The sequence below is a fragment of the Protopterus annectens genome, chromosome 1.part1, assembly GCF_019279795.1.
Source record: "Protopterus annectens isolate FY-2018-M chromosome 1.part1, PAN1.0, whole genome shotgun sequence".
Classification (NCBI taxonomy): Eukaryota; Metazoa; Chordata; order Ceratodontiformes; family Protopteridae; genus Protopterus; species Protopterus annectens.
The window spans coordinates 1,453,141,514-1,453,154,232 of NC_056726.1; positions in this window are offsets into that span (position 1 = coordinate 1,453,141,514).

The window sequence follows — 12,719 nt, forward strand, 5'->3', positions numbered from 1 at the left end:
TCATATTTTTTTCTGTTTGCATGCATAACTACAACTTCCAGTTCATGAATTGTCTAACATATAATCTACTTTGTTATGCACCATTATGTTTTCCCTTTGCTTCCTACACCTTTTGTTCAGATTAAATATTTTTAAACCGCTTTTACTTTTTATTGTGACTGTCCTATAAATAATAGCTGTAGCGTTGAATACAATCAGCCTGTCCAGTTCATGATATTATCAAATGTGAAACACACATAAAAAAAAATACCATAACAAACTGTATTTTTAAATTAATGTATATTACTGTATATAGTATTTCTGCACCTTCTTACTTAAATACATTATATTTTCTGCATTACTACTGTACACTCCATATATTGTAAACTTCCGTAACTTCTCATCATACTATGACATAATATATTATTGTTTGCTCTATTGATTGCCTGCTCTATGAATTTATACTCATCTCTGACTTTTGTAATTTTATCATGTTTGTGGAGCTGTTGTAATTTTGTATTTTGTATTTTTATGATTGTCATGTACGTGGAGCTTTTCTCCCCAGTTCTCTGCGGAAAACAGGCACTTGATTGCCCAGTCAGACCAACTGGGTAATCAAATATAATATAAATAAATAAATGAATGTTCTTCACAGATTTTCTCCTGCTTTTGATAGTATACTGCATGGAAATCAGTTTTACAGTATTTAAACTTTTTCTTTAATTGCTTTATCTTTCCACTGTAAATTTGACTAATATACATATCTGTACTAGTTATTATTGCTATCTCTTTTTATTGTGTTATCTATTAATGCTACACACCAGATTTATTAACAGCTACTTGGTATAGCCATCATGTTTGCAGTGCAATACCTTCGTTAAATAGCTTGACACGATGTGTAGAACCGTCAAACAAAGAGAAACAGCAGAATATTTTAAAGTCAGCTAAAGAGCTGAAATACATGCTAATTAACCAATCCAACATGGTGGAGTTATTCATGAAGCTGTAAAGCAATTATGTACACTCAGTGTAGGCTTTCGCCCTGTATACCAAGGCAGGATTATGCTTAGAAAAAAAAAACATGTTGGGGCTGCTGTATTATTAGACTGTTTGTGCAATAGGCTTTAAATCAGGGGGCAGCTGCTGCCAGACTTCAGGCAGGAAGAAGGATGTGTAGACCCCATCTGACTTATCATGGTCTAAATAACACAGAAATTGCTAAGAGATACAGGGCAGACAGGGAAACACTGGAGGAAATATGCAGCCTCTACACCCCACAATTCAGGCCCCAGGGGAATTGTGGAGAACCTGTGTCAATGGAAACAAAGGTATGTGTAGCGTTACACATTCTAGCTACCGGTACTTTCCAAAAACACACAGTGGATATATTATTACGGGTGTCACAGCCACCAGCCTCAAAAATATTACATCAGTTTTTAAATGCAGAGATTCTGCTTGTAAGGGTTCACATCTGTTTCCCATGCACCCTTCTGGAGACAACAAAAGCTATGCAGAAATTCTATGCAGCAGCACACTTCTAAAATTTTCAGGGGCTGTAGAATGCACACACATAGAAGTAAATCCCCACCTAGGGAACAATGAAGGAGGTACATAAATAGAAAGGTTTCTACTCTGTAAACTGTTTTGTTGTCTGTAATGCCCAAGGGATCATCTGCAATATATGTGCAGGTAATCAGGCAGTACCCATGATTCACACATATGCTTCGAGCTGTACACCAGGTTTTCTAGAGGTGACATTACCAAAGGGCATCTAGTAAGAGATGCATGTTATGCACTTGGCCCCTGGCTCATGACATCCATGAGAAACCCCTAAAACCCCACTGAGTAAGGATGCAACAAGGCCAAAACTCAAACTAGAAATATTATAGACCATGTGTTTAGATTACTTAAATCAAAGTTCCCTGTCTAAACAAATCAGGAGGTGCACTGGAATATGACTCAGGTACCTCTGCCAAAATATTTACAGTCTGTACCATGTTACACAATATAATTTTCTGGAAATATCTTCAACAAGGACAGCAAGGGGCTGGACCACAGTTTCAGAGGCAGGGTCAGCAGCAGCAGATACAGAAGAGAAGTCTGAGGGAGAACCACCAGCTGAAAATGGTGCCAGCAGATGGAGGCATGCACAGTATGCTCTGGGTCTGGCTAAGACTCAAAAGCATAGCGCACACAATCACTTCCTAGGTCAAAGGCTAAGATCTCATGCACATACAACTATGTAAACTGATGCTTGTCAAACTCCACAATGGTTACTTAACCATGTATTAGCTTGTGTTCTGATAGCATCAGACAAGGACAGCCTCCAAGGACACAATTGTTACTTGTAGTAATGACAAGGTAAGTGTGGAACCTGTGAAGGAAAAAAAAAAGTAAAAAAGAAATTATGTAACTGATAACTCTCATCTGGAAATATGTATATGCCCCTAAGAAGAGCATTTGTCTGAGGTGTACAGTTATGTCAGTAATATTTCCTATGTCAGATTTTTTTCAATATACAGTTACATATGAAGACCAATTAGTGCATCAAACATTTCAACGTGCAATGAGTCAATTATCCTCTCATTTGCACAACTTCCTAACTTGACCTGGCCAAGACATTTGACACAATACCCCACTTGGGCATTGTTGGCAAACTCAGGAGGTTAGGTACAAACCTGTATGCCACCCAGTGGGTAGCCAACTGGCTCACAGACAAGAACCAGGAAGTTAAGTCCACCTCTACTAAGAGCACAATCACAAGTGGAGTCTCTCAGGGTTTAGTCCTTGGACCACTCCTTTTTGGCATTTAATTTGCTGATGTTAAGGCCAATGTCAATGGTATCTGGCTGCAAATTAGGAGCTGTCATTGAATCCCACACTGATACAAATGGTCTCCAGGAAGCACTGGCACAGAGAAACAACTGGTGTCAGGTCATGGACTAAAACTAAATGCATAATACTATCCTTCTGGAAGCCATCCACCCCTGGTAACTATCATATTGACAGCACACCCCTTAGAGTTGACCCAGTAGACAGGGATTTAGGGACACACATGGTCTACAGTAGTGAGAAAATCATTCTATGTTGTGCAACATATAAACAAAGGTATGGCATCTTGGTCCAAAGAAGTCATTGTTTCACCATATTCTGCATTAATCAGACCTATCACTGAGTACAATGCCCCCTTTGGTATGTGCCTAACCAGGCATATCTAACAATTGGAACATCCACAGAGGTTCCTCACTAAAAATGCAGGGTGTAAGGGCCCTGTCCCTGTATTCTGTCTCCTATAGGCTGTTGAGGGGACATCTATGCATGGCATACAGTGCATTGTCAGACCCCATTCTGATGGACCTTCTGCACCAGAATTACCTCGTCTAAAGACTAAAACCTTGCTTGTGATATAAATAGGGCCTAATGGAGAGATAGGTATGTATCCCAGGGACTACCCCATCTCTGCAACAAACTCCCCATCCATATGAAGCAGAGTTCTTCCCTAACCCAATTGAAGTGTAATTTGGATAGTTGGATAGGCAAGAGGAAATTCATCCTTGGCTTGGCACCTATGTCTCTAATGGACACACACAACCTATAAATGGTTCATCTTCCAGGCCCCTGCTTGTAAATGTTCCATCTCCCTATCCCCTGCTTACACTTATTAAGGGTACCAGACCTTGTCAGAGATTTGGGATGCATGGCTAGGCTTAAAAAGGCCCTTGTGGTTATTAGTCTAATAAACACCTATGAACCTATGAGCCTATACCAAGAATCAAGACTGAAGTACCTAATGCTTCCACTGCTTTACTGGGAATACTAACTGAAATAATGTCATGTTCAACAATTATATAAGAAATCATTCACAAATTAATATGAACAAAAATCAAAGCATTATATTCTGCAATACATTCTGATAAATGCAAGCTTGTGAATAAGCAAGCATTAGTATGCTCTGTGCATCAGGTATATATGCAACCCTAAGTCACAGAGACATGTACAAAGGGCAGGGCATAGTCATCATCATCATCATTTGTGTGTGGGGGGGGGTAGGAGGGCAAGGCCAACACCAAAGAAGTGGGCGTGTGCGAGTAAGAATCACATGTATCTATCAGAGTATACAATGTCCAGGGCTAGTAACAATAGGTACTCTTTCGATAGTCTGCATGTGTGTGATGTGGATGTGGGGAAGTGAATTTTCTTTCTTCAGTGTGTGTCTGCATAAACATAATCAATCACTTTGCTAGAAAAACATCCTGGTATCTTAGACAGGTGTGAGCCATGCATAGCAGAGAAATCAGGTCAGCATCATCACCTCTGACCATGAGGACCACCTCTGTCAGGAGTTGCACTGATACTTCCATGGCCCTGGCTAGAAGTCGGGGTGCTACCTGAATGTGAGTGTTGTCTACTAGATGAGTTCTCCTCATAAGTACATCCAGGAATGTGAGTGAGATCTACTAGATGAGCTCTCCTCATAAGTACATCCAGGAATGTGAGTGAGGTTTACTAGATGAGCTCTCCTCATAAGTACATCCAGGAATGTGAGTGAGTTCTACTAGATGAGCTCTCCTCATAAGTACATCCAGGAATTTGACTGAGGTCTACTAGAGGAGCTCTCCTCATAAGTACATCCAGGAATGTGAGTGAGGTCTACTAGATGAGCTCTCTTCAAAAGTACATCCAGGAATGTGAGTGAGGTCTACTAGAGGAGCTCTCCTCATAAGTACATCCAGGAATGTGAGTGAGGTCTACTAGAGGAGCTCTCATAAGTACATCCAGGAATGTGAGTGAGGTCTGCTAGATGAGATCTCCTCATAAGTACATCCAGGAATGTGAGTGAGGTTTACTAGATGAGCTCTCCTCATAAGTACATCCAGGAATGTGAGTGAGGTTTACTAGATGAGCTCTCCTCATAAGTACATCCAGGAATGTGAGTGAGTTCTACTAGATGAGCTCTCCTCATAAGTACATCCAGGAATGTGACTGAGGTCTACTAGAGGAGCTCTCCTCATAAGTACATCCAGGAAAGTGAGTGAGGTCTACTAGATGAGCTCTCTTCATAAGTACATCCAGGAATGTGAGTGAGGTCTACTAGAGGAGCTCTCCTCATAAGTACATCCAGGAATGTGAGTGAGGTCTACTAGAGGAGCTCTCATAAGTACATCCAGGAATGTGAGTGAGGTCTGCTAGATGAGATCTCCTCATGAGTATATCCAGGAATGTGAGTGAGGTTTACTAGATGAGCTCTCCTCATAAGTACATCCAGGAATGTGAGTGAGATCTACTAGATGAGATCTCCTCATAAGTACATCCAAGAATGTGAGTGAGGCCTACTAGAGGAGCTCTCCTCATAAGTGCATCCAGGAATGTGAGTGAGGCCTACTAGAGGAGCTCTCCTCATAAGTACATCCAGGAATGTGAGTGAGGTCTACTAGATGAGCTCTCCTCATAAGTACATCCAGGAACATAACATCATAGCCTAACATATACAAGTGTGGACACCACAAGCACTGATGGAGCAATGGATGTAGTGTCACTATGGGACCGGGATCTTGCATAGACACATGTGCTAATACCAGAAGATGTAGGGCTCTCTGGTCATGTGGATGCCCACCCTCCTCAACAGATGTTCTATTACAGACACTGCCTGAGCCAAAGTGTCATTCATCTTGTTTGAGGAGTTACCCACCCAGTTCAGGGAGTCAAGTAACTCAAAATACATGGCCTTATGTAGTTTCATTATCTCTTCTAAGGCATTGGTGGAATGTGCCTGTGGCATCTAATGACACTCCAGCATCTGGAGGAGGGTGGACAGCAGGCCTCCTTCAAGCACTTCTACCACCCTTCTGTGTGGCACCTTGCCCTCAAGATGACTATGGAAAGTAGCTACCAGCACTGCAACCTGAGCAACCACACCAACCTGATCAATTGTCACCCTCAACCTGTCCTGTATGAACATTTTCTGTGTCATGGGTATGTGTAGGCATAATGACTGTGTCTGAAATATGGGCAGGGGATGTGGAAGCTACAACTTCAGTGTCAGACTGACACTCTGCAACCCCAGACTTTACCTCTTCATCTTCGCCATCTCATCAGAGGCTATCGATACTCTGAAATCAGATAGTAAGAGTTCCACAGTGCAACTCTCAGGATCACCTATGATAGCAAGCAATAAACACAACAAACAGAGAAATAGGGAATAAAGTTGGTCACATATTTTTCTTATATGAAAGCTAAGTTAAACTCTAAGAGATGTTAAAGCAATACAAATTTTACTCTTATATAGACCTGAAACTATCCAATACACAGTAATAACAGTAACCAAATATATGCTTACGATGTGCATGCGGGCTGTTCCTGCTACTTTGTTTGAGGATTCAAATCCATGCAGGGTCCTTTTGCATGACAAAGTTGATTAAACATGATAAATACACAATTAAAGTACTTGATTCCAATTATTTCCTTTATTGATTGTATGCCATTTAGCATTGCACTCTGATGACTGGCAGCAGTCAACAGCATTGTAGGACAGTTCACTGCCCAAGGTTAAAACTGACAAATTTGTTTTAACTGCCATCAATAGCACAATTAATACTGGCATTGCTGTGCTTTCCTCAGCAGTCTGGACAGTACTGAGTAAAAAAAAAATCAGGTTTTCATACTCCTGTCTCTGTGGAATAGTGTGTGAATGTATTGAGCTTAGAGAAACAGTACAGATAAAGCAGGGTTTGAAACCTGTTCACAGATCATTTTATCGAGAGAGGTCATACTAAATTGTGACATTCATTTTGGTGTATGAAAGGGTTGATGTAGGAAACTCAAGTAAGGTTAGTATTGACTAAAAGTGGCAGCTAAGTCATTTGAAATTATATCAGCATTAGTTGTGTGTAGCTGTGTGCTCAGTGAAAGCATTTCTTCTTTTCCCCCGCGTTCTCCTCCATTCCCATGGCTTTAGCTAAAGCCCTCATATTGTGAGACACACATGATAGTACTGATGTGGCAAGGAGATGTTTGAAGGCTGAATGTATCAGTGTAATGCAGTAGTAGTTTGAACTGTGTTCATTGCTAGATATACACTGTGATTAATTTCATGTCTCTTCAAATTGTTATCCCATAAAAGCTGGGTGAATACTTCTGATACGTATTGCCTTCTGCATTTGCATGCCACTTGGCAGCAGGAAATGTACTTTTATGGCTTCAGGAAAAAATGTTGAAAACTTAGTTTAGGCTGCTTTATGCAGTGTACGAAAGCCTGGCAGCATTGTATGGCTGTCAGCACCTTGGATAGTACTCACTGAAGAAAATACAACTGTCCAGTAACGTCCTCTATGGCATAAGGTGTAAGTACAGTGAGCTCAAAGTAAAGGGACAGCTGATGCAGGGTACAAGTCCGCTTAAATGGTAATTTTTCAGAGGGTGGTCTGAATACATATTTAATCACATGTTGTGATACCATTACGTTATTGTTTAAAATCAAATATTGTTAGTATTGCTAACAACATGTGAGCTGTTGTGTGTCCACTTTCATGTTATTTGTATAATAATATATTCCATAAAGTAAATTTCTGATGTTGCAATGAGATGTGAGAAGGATGATCTGGATACACTTCTTGCTCTGGTCATTGCTACATATACCCATTGATTGAATTAAACTCACTGTCAGCATTTTTACTCTTTCATATAGTTTTTCTAATGCCTTTTCCATTTGCAAAAATGGTTCACTGCCTAAGAAAAAAGTGAAAAATGTAGTTTAGTATGCCTCATGAAGAGCAAATATACCTGGCATCATCAGCACATGGCTCTCTGCAACATGGATAGTACTTACTGCAGAGAACGCACCTGACAGATGTCCTGTTCTGTAGCACAAAGTATAAATGAAGTGAATTGAGTGAAATAAGTCACAGGAGGCATTGTTTGAATCATGTGTCAAGATCATATCTCACTTATTCTGTAGATACATATGTAATGTAATGTACTTCTTTAATTTTTAATCTGCATTTGCTCTCTGTTTTGCAGTTTGCAAACACGTTTCAATTTCTATGGAAATAAGTGAAAACTTTACTTTCGGCTGCCATATGTAGCACAAACACACCTTACAAGGATGTTCTTTTCTAGCTCTTGGGAGAGTACCGAGTAGAGAAATTCCAACTATCAAATACCTATCTTGGGGCACAAGGTGTAAGTGTAGCGACTTTAGATAAAGAACAAAACCGATTAAGGGGTTTAAATCCAGGTAAACGACACTTTTACTAGGGGGTAAGAAGGCCATTTCTCTCAACCTTTTGATTAGGACTGTAACAGTAAAGAAACATGATAACATTAAACCTATTTCTTGTAAGCAATGTATAAGTTATGCTTGCATAAGTAAACTTTGCTATTTAGAATGTATCATTAATGTTTCATATATAACCTCATGCTAATGTGTGTACAGTTTCTTAAACATGACAGTGATGGTATTTAGTATAAAATTCACTTGCGTATGTATAATGGCACAGTACTTTTATTATAATCATCATGACACATCACATATCTGACAGGTTTAGGACAGTTAGGTCTAGTGACGTATGTCTGTAATTGTATTTTACTCAGCTCATTCAACTGCGTCCGTATGAAATCTATTTACAAACAGAAAAACTGTCTTTTACATAGGAATGCAACCCCAGGACTAATTAAAATCACATACGTACAAGCTTCTCTGTTGCTTCTCGAGTTGTTCTGAAATTAATATATCTCTAATTCCCATGCTTGAAAGGTAGTTATCCTGTGGTAATGACAATTAATAAACTAAGTTTCAATTTCTTCATGCTTTATTCCATGGCTTCAATTCCCAGCCATTACAAGAATATTTTTACATTGTGTAAGTCCCAACAGCACAATATGTCACAATTCATCCTTTTTTCTCCTTCCAAACTTCAAGGATTAAAAGTTACGCCAGTAAGCATTCCAATGTTGAATACTGCAACCTGTTTCAACAGTTTGAGCATCACACAAGGCAATGCTCAATGCCATATTTCACACCTTTACTGTTGTGTGTTGTAAGTAGTGCCAATGTCTCTGCCAAGGAGTTCATCCACTTTCAATAGTGTAATTGCAGTTGGCAAGGCTGTTTGTCTTTGTGTATAAACACAAAAATACCACAAGGCACAAAAACCAATGCAACACAAACACGGCACACTGGACACTGGACCCACAAATGATCTCCAAAATTCGAAACGGCAAGTATAACCAGTTTTATAAAACTTCACAAAAACGAAAACAAACTCCACTGTTACAAAATCCTTGTTAAGCGCTTTCACCCAGTCCAAATACGAGGCTTCATCAGAACAGTGAACATCATGTTTAAACAGCTTTAAATAGCAATTAACATGTCATATGACCACCCCCTCCCACAAAAAATATATTAACAATTTAAAAAGACATAGTACTTACATCAATCGTAATACAAAAGCATTCTGTAAAAAATCAATCAGCAGCTGTTTAAACCATACCCCAATTAGTTGTGGCAAAACTATTTATAACCTAGCAGCCCTTAATTTTAAGACGCTGCTAATATTGATATTATCATTCAGCCCTGGGAATCTCCCCGCGTGCAATCTCAGTTGCCAAAGAAACTCCCTATACTCAAGTCTTGATTCCCAACTACCACCCCTAGGATCAACTAAAACCTGCTCCAAAATAAAAAAACTTAATGTCCATTCCTTTACAAACTTGGGCATGTTTGTAAAACAAATTAGTATCCTTACCCTTATTAACATCATACATATGTTCGTATACTCTCTTTTTCAATTGTCTTTCCATTTTCCCTATATAAAACCTCATACAGGACATACATAGTCCCATATAAACTACACCCGTCATCACACAATTGAAATAATTGGATGATTGAATTTTAAATTTCCTAGAAGGTATATACACTGACCCTTGATTAATCATATAACAACATTGGTGACAGGCTCCACATTTATAGGTGCCTTTCTTTGTTCTATCTCGTGTTTCCTGGGTATCAAACCCTCTTTCAACCAATTCCTTAAGATTCTTGTCTCTTCTCCTAACAAAATGGGGATGTGTGGGGAGAAAACTGGAAATTTCCTCATTAACTTTTAATATAGACCAGTACTTTGTGACTATTTTTTCCACTTCAGCTGATGTTGTATTAAAAGTGTGTATAAAGGCACCTTTTAATTTTGGTGCCTCTGAGGTACACTTAGTGTGATCAATCATTCCAATACCCAAAATAGGAAAACATTTTGAATCCCTGTTGTCAACCACGTCTTTAACCAGACTGTCAATAGGTTTTCTAGGGTAACCCCTTTCTAGAAAAAGTGTGGTAATAAACTTCACTTTCTCTAAAAATTGGTCCATCAAACTTGTCATTCTCAAGGCTTTGATCATTTGACCCTTAACAATCCCCCTTTTTTGATAAAAAGGGTGTCCACTATCAAAATGTAAATATGCGTTTGAAAATGTCTTTTTTCTATATACCTTGGACTGAAAACATCCACTACTATAATCCTTGTGTAACGTAACATCCAAATAATTTAAACTACACTCATTTATGCTGGAAGTAAAGGCCAAAAAGTCCGTAGATCCATTAATGTAACAAAGGAAATCTTGTAATTTCCCTTCAGAGCCCTTCCACAACAAACAAAAGTCATCTAAAAATCTAGTATAATAAGAAATATATCTAGCCCACTCAGTTTGTAAAATATATTTTTGCTCCCAGAAGTATAAAACACAATTGGCGTATAGGGGGGCACAAGGTGCCCCCATAGCAACTCCCTTCTTTTGGTGAAAAAATTCACCATTAAAATACATAAATTTGTTCTTAAGGACCGTTTCAGTAAATTCAATAATTAAATTAATAGAATTACCATCCAGCCCTGATTCCCTAGTAAGCACCTCAGCAAACCATTCGAGACCAGTGTCATGGGGGATACTTGGAAAAAGCTCTACTACATCTAAAGTAACCATCAATATATCCTCCTCAAATTTGTCCTTACTCATTCCTTTCAAAAATTCCCATGAATCCTTACTGATATGTGGAATTGATGCCACAAATTCTTTCACTTTCAGGTCCACAAAAGTGGCTAAGGGTTCTGTTATACCCCCACCACCGGAAACTATAGGTCTAAACTTGATATTGTTAATCCCCTTGTGTGTCTTTGGAATCCTGAAAATAATCGGGATCCTGGGTTGATCAATATACAAGAAATTATACAATTTCTCATCAATACTCCCTTGCAAAAGATGATCAAATAAATAATATTTAATTTTAGCATATGCTATGTTAATCTTGTTCCGGGAGACCAATGAATAGTGTTCAGTGTCCTGTAAAATGTTATACATACATGTATCATAATCCACAGCATACGTTAACACCACCCCACCCCCCTTATCAGGTTTCACAACCTACACTTTTGTTCATTTAACATTTTCAGTCTGTTCTCATTATCCACAGAAACATTATGACTTGAACCATACTTAAAGTTCAATTGCCTAATTTCTTTTTCTATATTTTCAAAAATGTGTGAGTAGGGGGATTAAATAAACTCCTCCTGGAAAGATCTTGCTGTGTAATTTCTTGCCCTTTAAATAAAATACTTAAATTTAATTGTCTAACAAAAAGTTTAAGGTCAATGATAGTATTAGCCAACAACCCAGGATGGGAAGGAACAAAATGGAACCCTTTGGAAAAAAGTTCAAAGTGTTCATCCGTTAAACAAATATCAGTGAAGTTGTAAATGATAAAGTTCCCTTTTTTACAAATTCCACTTTCCTGAAAATGCTATTCTCCGTTTAAATACGATATATCATCATCAGCAAATGCAGGTGACAAAACATTTAATTTCTGGGATAATTCCAACCCCTCCCCCTGTACCCCCCCCCTCTGGTATTGAAAATCTTGAGCTGAATGTTTTCACTCTTTTTCAGCCAATCTCTCTCACTTCTCCTAAGGACTGGTTGTCCCCCTGGAGGTCTTACAAACTGCTGATTATTATTGTGGCCATCATCTATCCTATTAACAAAAACATTGTCCACATTGGAGGAAGAATAAGACCCTTTGGTTAAGGGATAGGCTCTCCCTTCTTTGTATTCCAATAGATCCCTCTCAAGTTTCCTTAATTTTCTGGTAATAATTTTTTCACAATGGTTATCAACCTCCATAAAAACATTCTCATATTTCAATTTCTCTCTACCAAACATGTTGTCACTTGTAATTTTGTAGTGTACAGAATTCAGTTCGTTCAACAAAGCCTCACTTTGAGCCTCATATTCCCGTATCATTAAGTTCATCACTTCAATACCAGTCCTATTAAATACTTCACACAACTGTTGATACAAAACACTATCCTTTTTAACATTATTGGGAAACTTAAATACCCGGAGTCCCTTCGGGACCCTATTAACTTGAACACATTCCTTTAAATAGTCTATCTCTAACTGATTAGCTTTAAAAGAATGAAGTTTTTCACTAAACACACTAAAATGATCATCAAAATTAACAGTATTACAATTGAATGTACCTTCATTAAATTTAAAACGCTTGGTAGTCCATGTTTCAAAATTAAAATTGTTCATGTTCTCAGTCCTGAAACTTTCCTGCACATTTTTATTATTATTAATGCTCGCCATTCCTTGTTGTAACTGTCCATATTGTTCATTCGCATTAACACCATTTGTACGAACTTCACTCTCCACAACAGCCCGGGAATACGTCATTGCACGTCCATTACATGTTA